Raw genomic sequence first — 12959 nt, forward strand, 5'->3', positions numbered from 1 at the left:
AAATGTGCAAAATAAGAACATTCACATGGGTAACGCTTGCCAACATCAGTAACAAATTGTACATATATAGTTCAGTAATTTAAATGAAACAAACAACATGGTTCATAAAACATTTATGGAGAAATTGTTAGTGTTACATTAACATTCAGGGCATTTAGCAGACGCCTTTGTCCAAAGCAACTTACAGTAATTCATACATTGATGGTGGCGGCTGCCATACAAGGTGCTGACAAAGCACATCAGGAGCAGTTTGGGGTCCAGTATCTTGCCCAAGGACACTTCGACATGCAGGCCAGGGGAATCGGACCAGAGACCTTTTCCAATAACATGATGCTGTCTCTACCCCTGAGCCACAACAGTTAACCCAGCCACAACCCAGAAATAAATACAGAGGATATGATCTCAGTGGCCTCAGTGGTAGCTACGGCCCTCGTCATAAACACAGGACAACACCTGGATTATCTTAAAACCACGGCCACACTGAGCCTCTGGTGCTCAGCCTCTGTTGTTTATTAGGGGTATTAAACCAGTTGGCCAGTAGGTGGTGCATTGGCCCTGCACTAAATACACATAGAGCCGGTGGAATCAGGCGATAAATGTAATATACAGTCAGAACTATTACACAGCAATAAACTCTAAACTTCCTGTGATCATAATCCCATTACAGTCCAGGCCTTAGTAACAGTTTTATTAAACAAACATTTAAACAATCTGAATTTATTTTAATACATTAGAAATAGATTCAATTAATTACTTTTAGTGTGAAGTCTCCAACCCTCAGTTCGTTATTTGTGTGTAAAATAAATAAATAAAAAGTTTTAAATCACCACATGAAATCTACTCAACCCAGTTTGTGCTGCAGCATCATTCTGGAAGGAAAAGCTTCACACAGTATTCCCACGTTTATGCAGTTTCTCATTCTGTACTCTATAAATGCATTGTGTTCTTCATATACAGTATACGCTATCATATAATCTAGCTTTATAAATCTTTGTGAATGTACCGTGAAAAGCTCCTTCAGTCAGTGCGCTATGGAGAAATGCTTCTCAAGCTTCTTGAATGAATTTTGCTTTTGTGAAAACCAGATCCTCAGGAATAGTTTGATCACTTCATGAGATCAGTGTAACAACAGCTGGTTCTTTTGAGGGGCATCTGAGGCAGACAAAATAACAATGACACTTACAAAAGGTTACATTTAAGAAAAAATGTCAAAAGCTACAACCTTGCTTATTTCTCATCAGAAATTCATCATGAAAAGCTTCACCAAGGCAGTAATGTTTCCTGAGAGAATCCCTAAAGTCACGCGCTGAGACATTTACAAATAGCTGGCTTGGAAAAATGTGCCTGATGTGCAAAAAAGTATATTAAATCAGCAAACTGGACACCATAGTAATTCCTTCATCACAGGCCCATAAAGGAACAGATACAGTACTCTTGATATGTGGAATAGTAGTTTGCAAAAGCTAACATGTGCTTTAGATGTACTTCAAAGCTATTTGTCAAGTGTCTGTCCATCAAACTAATACATTGCCTGTTAACTACTTTTATATATAACACTTAATCTAGGCAGACTAAAACATTGATTTATTCACTTATTTACGTAACATGATAGAAATACTTTCATCAAATGATTAGATTTAACTTTATTGATATTGTGCACAGCGGAAGTACAGAGACAATGAAATGTAGTTAGCATCTAACCACAAGTGCAGAAAACAGCAAAGTGCAAAGTATGCACAGTATAAATAGTGCAGTAAAACCTGTAAAACCTGTCTTCCAATACAATATACACACAGATCGCCACAATACTCTCATACTGCATCAAGCTGAGGAGGAGGCAGCGTCACCTGGTGGCTTTAAACAGGCACCACAGCTGAGCACCGGCCCTGCAGCCCTTGATTAGTGACAATGCCTCTTCTGCAGACTGAACGTGGGCTGAAGGCATGACACAGTGTGTTCAGCCCCTTTTACACTATATCGTAAGTCACTTATAACAATGTGCGATATTCAAACTAATACCAATGCACACAAACAAGGGTGCAGGGAAAACTATATCAGTCAAAGAGCATGATACTTAGCATATTAGCGCAGCATGGGACTGATTAGTGCACTTTCCCTGGTGAATAAGTAAATAAGAAGGGAAGGGAAGAGACCAAAGAACAACAAGAAGTACTTACAGTCGGTCATGAAACGGGATGTAGCCAGGATTTTAGAAATGCTGTGGTCCTGTCCCCCCGGCCCCACCCACACATCCAGAACATTTTGAAGACTACGGCATAGATCTTTGCATTTTGACAGGCCCAATAATCGCTTAGGAAATAAACTGAGTGCCAGCACATTGATGAAAATTGGACTCAAATACAACAGGTGTCTCCAGGACCATGAACGCATGCGAGTGGCATAAAATGGCGCACCCATTTCTCCTGTTAACTTCTACCTTCCCAGTCCTGTCAACTCAGACAACACCCATCTTTGAAACTCTCCATTTGTTTTTGCCGCGCAGCTGTTGAGTTTCATGACTGCATATTGCACGGTCGTGTCATGCTGACATTTAAACACCTGTCGAAGCACATAAAAAAGGCTTCTGTCATAGTTCCTGCAAAAAAAAAAAAAGTGTCTCCAGGGCAATGACATTACGACATTACTGCCATTGATGTTGGCACGGCTTGTAAAAATGTGAGCATCTCTATGTCTCCCGTGGTCCAGCGTGCCTGAACACGTTGTTTAAAGCAAGTATATCTTCGGCCTGACAGGAGAAGATGCTTTTGGATGTCGTATCACAGCAGGCATTTGAACCCTAATGCTATACCTAACCCCACCTCCCTTTTAATGCTGGGGACCCTCTGGAACCCCCTGGAGGACCCCTGCTTCTGCCACAGAGTGTCTAAAATGGGAAGAGAATACATTGCAAACACATGTTGTGAGCCAACGTTCCACCAGGGGACAGGCTGTAGCTGTGGGAAGATGGCAGAGTGTCACACAGATGGAATCATACTTCGTAAACAAGGATGAGTCTCATAAGCGCGTGGCTCCTTCATCTCATAAAGGCTACAAACGAGCATGTTGGTGTCACGAATGGGGTCAAAAGTGAGTCTCCGGTGGGCTGGGACTGAGGCAATCATCCGAAGCGAGCTGGGAGGAAGCAGTCATTTCCCATGCTGCAGCTCAAAAGGAACATAAATTAGCAAAAAAAGCAGAAGAGGATGTGCAAGTGTAGGTGTGTGTGCGTGCCACGAGCCGTGCCTCCTCTATGCACGGGAAGGAAGGAGAAGAAGAAGAAGAAGAAGAAGAAGAAGAAGAAATAGAAAAGGGAGCGTAGCAGGAGTGAGGCACGTTTCCTGCCAACGTCCTCCTCTGCATAGGAAGCAGGCAGATGAAAAGAGGTTTCACTGGCTTCAGCGGGGTTCTGTAATGCAGCTCGGCGTCTACATCAAAGCCCATTACATTTGAAGAATGCCACAGCTTTTCTGTACTAAATTGATCCATCGGCTTGCGCTGACTCCCTGCTTGTGTATGACTGAGTAAGGATGACAGGCGTTTTGTAGGAGTTATCGCAAAGGGGGGAACCGGCTGTGGCTCTGTGTGTGTGCTTGTGTGTGTGTGTGTATGCTCTTGTATTTCTGCTGTTTAAGAGCACCACATTTCCTGGCGGGGATGGAAAGCTGAAGAAAATCCTCCACAGAGAGGATATTTCGGCTAGTTTAGGGTTTCAGGTTTGGGATTAAAGTCGGAATTTATGTTAGGTGAGGGTCAAGGTGAAGAGTGCAACGGAGAGAAACTGGAGTTAAGACTTCAGTCCTGGAAAGCACGTTTAACACAAATGAGGATGTGTCTTTAACAATTATCCCTCATAACTATGGCGGGAACTCACCGGGGTCTCGACCAAAATAGGCTCCCCTGCTCTCCCCGCGATGCAGAGTGGCAGGAGGGCCGCAGAAGAGCAGCGCGGGAGCGAACGCAGCCCCGTTGTCAGAAGAACAAAAAGGCCTGCCTGGCAAAGCTCGGTGTCGAGAGCGGGATTATCAATTAGGAAATTGAGAAACTTTGTCTTTGAAGTGAAAAGCGTTTTTGTTTACCTTACAGCCTGAGAGACAACGCGTGGAGGGCTAATTCCCGCTGATATGAGCGTGGCGAATTGAAGCGAGAGAGGGGAGATAGTGGGAAAGGAGCTCAAGTCGCCAAATCTGAGTGTGTGTGTGTATTTTCCTTCTTTGGAGGATTGGAGTTTTTCGCAGTGTGTGTGTGCGCGTGTGTCATTATGTGTGCTGTGTTCTCCCGTGGGTTTGAGGCTGATAAACCTTGCTCGTTTCTGTCTTTGTATAATCCCCTCGAGTGTCAACACGACGATAAACCCGCGAGTACGCTCTCATGTGACAGTGCCTCTGAGAGTCAAGGTAAACACGTCGGCCACCTGCCTCCGTCAGCGCCGAGGGACGCATCGTAAAAATACAATATATATAAAGAAACAGAGACAAGGGAGAAGGGAGGGAGGGGAAGGAGCATTGTGTCGCAGGATTAGACCACAAAACTCTGTCCTTTTCCTCCCTATGTAGACAACACTTGACGATTAGAGCCTTAAAGCTGCACTACGTAGTTTTAGGGGAAGACGTTTTAATCAGAGGAGGGAGACATTTCTTTATGCATAGTCAGCCTAAATAAACAAAGTCATTGTTTTCATGACTGAAAAAAACTCAATAAACAAGCTGACCTTGATGGACAATTTCATACTGTTTATCTTGGTTTATATGTGGCGGACCCTGCCACATTAGCTGCAAAGAGTGTTCTGGGGATCTTGTTTTCCTCTAACAACAGCTTGTTTTATTCAGTTATGAAAAACATACTTATAACTACTTTATTCATGTTGTATTTATTCAAATTCTGAGTAAAAACTATATACTGCGCCTTTAAACTTGTGATTTGTGAGGCGAGCGGAAGACTCTGACCCTCCATGCTGCGTGATTGACAGTTCAACATGTCGAAAAAAAAAAAAAGATGGATGAGTTGTCCGTTTACCCTACAAAGAAGAATCCTCCAAGGCAACGCCGGAGCAGCTTGAGTGGGTTAGAGGGAGACAAAAAAAAAGGAGTGTCCTTTTGTATTCTGGTGATTTCTTGTGGGCAAAAAAAAAAAGAAAAAAAACATAACGCAAATGAAGCAGAAAAGCCTGCTGGGAGATGAAGGACAGGAGAAACAGGAAGCGGTGAGGGGGCCGCTGCAGGAGACGTGATGTCATGCTACCGGCTCGCTGATTCGCGGAGATGCCACCTGCTGAGACACACACCTGGCTGAGGGGCGGCCCTCATGTGGTCGTCACTGTGTGAAGTGAGCATGGGGTGTTGCTGGTGTACATTTGTGCACCTGAAGGACAAAAACAGAGAGACAAATGTGATAATGGGAGGTCATGAACAGCAATGTGATGTGTCCGTATCTGTAGGTCCAAGCAATACATGTTCAAAGGTGTGTGTCCAAGGCCGGCTGTGAGCTCCCAGGTAACTGTAATTCAGTGTGTTTGCAAAGATGGCAAAAAAAAAAAAAAAAGCACCACATTTTGTTGCACCTGCAGCAGCATGTGCAAGAAATGAAACGTAATTTGGTTCATCGCTCTCAGATGAAGTTTCTCCGGCAACTTGTAAACAGTGACATCAAGCTGATATCATTTTGCTGTGCTCACTGATGAATGATTTATCGCTCTCCGTTGTATCCTCAAACGCAACTCTCGAAGTCCTCAATCTGCCAAGCACATCATTATTCCCCTAAATCTCGCTGACCCACTAACGTGGGTGAGTCAGTACATGCTCATGCCCTGCAGCCAAACATTGTTCAATCCCACAGAAGTTTATTTTAGGTCTGAGCGGAGATGCTAAAGATTTCAATGATGCAAAAACATGTCGGGGCTGATTTGTGAGGAAAATGAACTGACGCTCACGTATTTTCACTTGATGGAGTGTTGGAGTTTGAATATTTTACTGACATGACGTATGACATCATTAAGTTTGCAGACCGCTAGCTTACGTAGTTTTAGCAATCTCAGAAAAGAGTGCATGATAACAATACACTGCAGTATATGCCTCCAACAAAAAAATGCCATCAAAAAGCCAAAAATAATGCTCAGAACAGCACCAAACTTCAGCAACAGTACAAATAGGGTCTCAGCACATAGATCAGGGCATCTAGCTTAGCCAGATTTCTGTTGTAAAGTGAACACAACTCACCACTCTCCTGCCACAGCTTCCCTGTGAGTCGATTACCAAATACAGTTAGAAATGCTCAACTCTGTTCTTTTCCCTGTCGACTCTCGATAATAACTGTTATAAACTGGTATGTAAGACACAAATGAACTTTGATTGCATTTCCATGAAGTAATAATCATACATTTTCATCCTTGAGCTGCAGAACTCTACTGCACTATTATTAAGTGGCCAGAAATGGATATTTTAATGTTGCTCTGTGTCTGCTATATGTGTGAAAAGGCAACATGTCAGCCGTATCTACTTTATCTAGGTAGGTGTTCTGCTGCTGTGTACGGCCAAAATAATATAGAATAACGATTACTGGGCTGCCTCAGAACTGTCACCAAAGGTCACGTTACCTTCATATTTGCTAGCCATGTTGTTTTCAAAAGATTTCAACCTCTTCGGTGGAGCCAGTGACGAGAGCTTTTGACTCCTGTGACATGAGACAGCAGACAACGGGTCAGACCAGGCTCTCAAAGTTCAGCATACTCTAGAAAAAAGGCAAGAGACAGATGCTTTGTTTAAATTACATGATGACAGGAACCCAGGAGACATACGGGAGAGATAACTTTTGAGTAACGACCATGTGAATAATGAAAAACTGTGTGAAAGATCATATCTGCTGGTTCCGAGAACGTGTGTGTGGATGGCGATCGCGATAAAGATGATGAAAGAATGAAATAAGTTGTTGAAGAAAGGGGCGCTGAATCAGAAGAAGTGGGGAGAGGCGACTAAGGGAGGAAAGCGGAGATAAGAGGATGGAGCGATTCAGAGGCCGGTTCACTTTGACAAATATGCACATTTGAGTAAATACGGTAGGTATCAGTCTATTTCATCTCATCACCTAGTGGTCATAATTTTCCGGCATAGCATTCTCACTGGGGGAGCACGCCTCGCTACGGGATAGTTCGGGGATTCCAGTTTGTTGCGAAGCAAACGTGTGTGTGGAAGATAAGGCGACGTCTGAAAAGAAAACAGCGGGGGCCAAAAGCTGTGGATGAGATCATATTTACTGTTCAGGCTTCGGGTCTTATCAGTACAGTAAGTCCTGTAACAAAGGAACAATTATACAGCACAGCGGCGACGGGGACAAATTAGAGGTCAGATGTGAAAAAGAAAGAAAGAAAGAAAGAAAGAAAGAACATGAAATATGAGCACAGTGACAAACACCTTTTTTTTTTAAGGATCTCAGCATCACTGAGCTCGGTGTCGTTTCTTGCATTTCAAAGTTTGGTTGTCATGGAGGCGAAGCTGTCGGCCTTGGTTACACTGATAATCAGCTCACGGGGCATGTCTTAATTAGATCACTGTTGGATGCGGGCATCCTGTGTGCCCATGGACATTCACGGACATTCAAAGGTGTGTCTCTGCTTCGGCACAAATGCGTCTGTGAGAGTGTGTGTGTCTATTGCTCCTGTGCCTACAAACACCTGACGTATGCATCTGCAGAAACAAACAGTCCTCCCCTTTCTTAATTAGGCCTCGCAATGGGACTCAGTTATCAATATTTTGACGTGTTTACAATGCTGTAAATGCTCCGATGTGAGGCCATAAGTATTCTGCTGAATTCACAAGACACTCAAGACTGCATAAAGAAAAAAAACAAAGAATGTGGTCATCCCTGATATATAGGAACACAGCATATTATTCATGTCACTATACGCCCAGGATGGGAAGCTCGAATGCCGTGTAAATGTTATGCGCGTTGTATAAATGTAGGGGATCTGACAAATTGTTATCATTTCGTTGTTTCCCCACTGATTCACAAGTGAAAAGATAATGGCTCATGCAAATATGGAGAGACATCAGGCATCATTTCAAGTTACAACATTCTATTTGATAACTTGTTAGCTAACATTAGCATTTGACCACTTCCTAATTAACATTACTGTTAAACTACATCCAGTGTGTTAGACTTCCGTGTTTATATAATGGAATAAATGATTTGTGCTGATATTTTGGAACACATTTACAACTTTCCTCTTGTGACGCATTTTGTACGGTAACGTTAGCAAGGAAGTGGTTCCAAGCTCAAAGAAGCTAGGTCAAATATGTTGTTTTACCTTCAAATATGGCCTGTTGTCCATTCAGATTTTCACAGTCCGTTGCCTTTTTTAGTTGCTGTTCGATTGGGAAGCAGTGAATTGATAATGATTTGTCAGATTCACTGTGTCTGCAGCTCTTATAGGACTTGGCGGCCATTTCCTCCTGACATCATGCCCAGGGTGGGAGGATCTAATGTTGCACTGCTGTGTACTCAGATCCGGAGAGATGATGGATAGTGATAATTTGGAGGGGCATATGGCTTTATGTCCAAGTAAAACAACCTATTTGGTAACCCATTATCTAGAGTTAGCATTCAACCAGTTCCTAGCTAACATAACTGTTTGATTACGTCCAGTGCTTTCATCCACCCATTTATGGCTTTCCTTTTGTTTCATGATTTTACTGTCTCCTCATTGATCAGCAACTGAAAAAAGATGACCCATTAGCTTCAGTTAGACGACAGCAAATGTTAGCATTCAGCCATTTCCTTGCTAACATTACTGCTTACCACTTCAGGTTATACGATACGAAAGGAATGGCTGGAATTAACTCATGCATACTGTGCACGTGTAGCCCCCACATGTTTGTAAGCAAGCAGTAATGCTGGCGAACGAGGTGGCTGAATGCTAATAGGTGGTCAGATTTGTTGTTTTGCCTTGAAAAGCATGGCCGCCGTGTGACTAGGGTCTGTGAGACCTACCCGACCCCACAGGTGACCGCAGTGCACTCGGTGCGAATATTCATTTGAGGAAGTTCATCTTTAAGTTTCTTTCTGTGTATCAGTAGTTTCATCGTGTGGTGGAGGGAAGGTTTGAGGGCCAGCTGAGGGGGAGCTTCAATAATACATGCTTTGCAACATCTGAGGAGTATCTGCCTTTCATAGTCCCCCACAAAGAGAGGGGAGAATGCAGCAAAGCTAGATCTCGACGGGGATGAGAGGAAGTGGAAGCACGCCGTCCGTCTTTTTCTCTTGGTGCACATTTGTGTGTGAATATTCATACGCCACTGTGAGTTTTGCGTCTGCTTTGCACGAGGGAACGCTCACAGAGGCATATGACAACATTCGCAAAGACTTAAAAGCAAAGATGAAAAATGCTTCTGAAGCGACCGAGAACACATTAAATCACATGTGTAGCCATATCTATTACTGCGTATGAGCGGGGGTATGCACTGATGACACACACACACACACACACACACACACACACACACACACACACACACACACACACACACAAAAGCATGTGCTGGAGCTTTGTGGGATTCGGTGAGTGTCTCCCGTGAGGGATTTGCAGAGGATAGCGGTGAACATAACGCAGGATTTCAGTCGTCATTGAACACATGGGGAGAGGAGTCTGCCTAGACAGCAGCATTGACAGATTGCATGAATAATTTAGGAACAAAGTGAGAGGCCTCATAGACCTCTGAATCACTACCAATGACAGCTGCCTGCTCTGACTTTGGCTTCTCTCTCATCTTTTTTAATGCATATTATTTCCATAAATTCCTCTCCTTACATCTCTAAGCTGTGTCCGAACGCTACTGTGAGAGTGTGGCGCTGGACCTCCGACATGCAGGCAGGGGCCACGGCCTGAGGGACAACGACTATTAGAAAACAACAGAGGCACTCATTGTTCTACTTGAAGACAGTAAACCCAAAGTGGCATACGTCTTTGGCTAAATTCAAATGGCGAATGTGCCGAGGAGAAGGACCGGAGATGCACAATATTTTGATAATGATAAATGTGACATTACAAAATGATTTTCCAAGAGATTCACACTTAGATTGTCAGCATTCTGCAAAGGTTAGTGGACCGCCAATATTGATTTTCAGTTTTCTGTCAGATATATTTGGCTGATGGTGATTAGTGGACTTGTTGATTTCAGGTGGAGAAGGAGAAAAGGACTGAAGGAGAGAACGAAATAAAAGGGAATCGAGAGCTGGTGGAGAATGTTTAAAAGCTGGTTGGTGCATTGCAGAGGTCCAGTATCAGTCAGGAACAAGCTACATCATCGGTGTTGAGCTTTAAAACAGCAGAGGTCATCAGCAGAAGGGGAAAAAAAGCTATTGTTATTGTTACCGATGTAGAATCATTTAATCATTCAATTAAGAATCATCACAACTCTGAAATGATTACTTTGTTTTTGTTTGTACTTCTTTACTTCTGACCTCTTGTTTAATATCCCTAACTCTTTTATTGGTATAGCATGGAGGCTACATTTTAATCACAATGCTAGTAGTAGTATATTATACATATATAATATATATTAACATATATCACACCATTTGTTGCAGATATTCTGTCAATGCCATTTATAAATGGTGATTTTGTTGTTTTGTTCCATACATTTGACATCTACTGACATGTCTGTCTGTCCTGGGAGAGGGATCCCTCTTCTGTGTCTCCACCCGAGGCTTCTTCCATCTTTTCATTTTTTTTCCTTTTAAAATCTTTCTCTCTTTTTTTCTGAAGTTTTGAATGCAGGACTCAAACTTTTGATCAAGTCAATTTGTTTATTTATTTTTTTTAAACATTTTTTAACATCAGCGACATAATTTTCCCATGCTGGCTTACTTTTCTCTATCTGGATCAATTACAACATGACCAGTTTAAAAAAACTTGAGATTTCTTGACTGGACTTTGGAATGACTGGTTGGTTAAATGTCCAGGGACTGGTCATTAGCTGAGCTACTTTCTTGGCATTTACATGAGCAACAGACTTAATGTTTATTGGACACTATTAGAGAGTAAATTCGGATCTTTTAGAAAAATAAATGCACCTTAGTGCACAGCCCTCATACAGCCGCTCATAATATAAACCCAAATGTTCAAGTTGTTCGGTGGGCGACAGACTGGCCCACTTCACCGCACCATGTTTGGATTTAAGTTGAGCTGCAGGGGTTGATATATTCACTTGAGCTCATGATTAAAGAGGGTTTAAAACCCTGTCTGGAGTGTGTGTTTGTGTGTGTCTGTGTGTTTGTCACAGAGAGAGAGAGGGTGGAATATGGTAGTCAAAAAGGATTGCAGGCTGCAGCATCAATGCCTGCCAGTGTTTGGCTTGATGCTAACTTTGGACAACTTGCCCTGAGAGCAGTGACTTCAGAAGTGGGATCTAAGTCACCCCTCCAAAAAACAATCAAGGTACACGCGGCCTAAATCCCACTGGGCACTCTGTAATCCCCATAGACTTTATTGAAGAGTGACCTTTTTCAGCATGGATTTAAAAAAAAAAAAATCCAATGATTTTTAAATGGCTTTTTTTTTTTTTTTTTGCACTTGGAGTGATTAGAAACTGCATTCCTGTTCGCTGTGTCATGTACAGAGGGACCGGCAGACAGACCTACTGTAATCTGCATTTCACCCACACACAGTCCTCCTCCCCCGACCCTCTTTCAAAGAGGAAGTCGAAGGTTTATTAGAGTTGGTGGCCTGTGATTGTGTTTTAATGAGAGAAAGACTGCGGAGGGGAGATAAGGCACCCAGTTTCGGGCTGAGAGGTCCTTGGTGGGATTAGAATAATCATCAAAAAAACGCCATGTCTTTAAAAAAACACACAATGGAACAGGTCCGCTCCTGTCATCCTCAACTCCCCCCGCCCATTCATCCCTCCGTCTCTCCATCCCTACGCCAGCGGGCCAATTGACATTCCGGTGTGATGGTCCACTGCCTGCACTGGAATGTGACATTTCCTCTCATCACTCTTTGTACCGAGCCAAATGTGCAGTTTTGCAGATTAGAGCGAGGACAGTGAGGAAAAACGTGAAGATGGGGGTGGTGTGGAGAGAAGATGAGATGGATGTGAGAGCGTCGCGGGGCGCAGGCAGAGCGATGGAGAGAGAGATGAAGCGCGAGTGCTGAATTAATGCAAACTCATGATAATGAGGCATTCGGTTACAAGCGGCGTCATTAGCCGCGGTGATTTCAGTATTCCCGACTTCCCGTGTTCCCTTATTTGATGTCAACCATCAACAGCAGGCTCAGAGTTGCATCATCAGAAATCAGCAGTGTGAGCAGGATAAATATCACAGTGCTTTTCATTTAGGTTACCTGTAAATGTCACATGTTAATGTGACATTAAGACTGCTTTTTTAGCCATGCAAATGCATAGACAACAGACTGGGATGAAACAATCTTGTTTATACTTCTTAGTGCATACCAGAAGGATTAAAGAGTACATCCATAAAAGGGGCTCTGTGGAACTTCAGTGTTGTGCCAGGTTGTTTCATTAATTTTGACGGACACCATTTCTTAACTGACGTTGGGCGACTGCTGTTCCCTGTTAGTGGAGAGGAGAAAGGCCCTCGAGAACGTACAAAAAGTCTGTCACAAAAAAAAAAAATCAGACCCCGAGTCTTTCACAAAGAAATCCACAGTCCAGCAGCATTATACATCTCTAACAAATTGTCCACAGGCTTGGGCGACTGAAAGAGAGACAGGGGGGATTTTTCCACATCACGTCAGAATCTGCCCACACAGGGTCAATAAATTGTTAAACAGAGCCCATGAGGGAGAGATCAGCTTGTGATTTTTGCACAAGGCCAACACAACTGACAGAGACAAGCTGTAATGTCGACACTGACATATTATCACCACAAAGAGCTATTTGGTGAACCTGTTAGCAGAATTGCTTATTTTAAAAAACAACAACAACAACAAAACATCCAGCACACACAGC

General features: G+C 43.1%; 1 long non-coding RNA gene across 1 annotated transcript; it reads right to left on the bottom strand.

The window, feature by feature from the left end:
• Window positions 1-1623: 1623 nt before the first annotated feature.
• Window positions 1624-8555, bottom strand: LOC119007563. Its single transcript, XR_005071158.1, has 3 exons — window positions 8297-8555; window positions 6590-6723; window positions 1624-5358 (listed from the first exon to the last, which is right to left on the bottom strand). It is a non-coding gene; the product is annotated as an uncharacterized LOC119007563 (long non-coding RNA).
• Window positions 8556-12959: the final 4404 nt, after the last annotated feature.

Source organism: Acanthopagrus latus, chromosome 18 (genome assembly GCF_904848185.1).
Source record: "Acanthopagrus latus isolate v.2019 chromosome 18, fAcaLat1.1, whole genome shotgun sequence".
NCBI lineage: Eukaryota > Metazoa > Chordata > Actinopteri > Spariformes > Sparidae > Acanthopagrus > Acanthopagrus latus.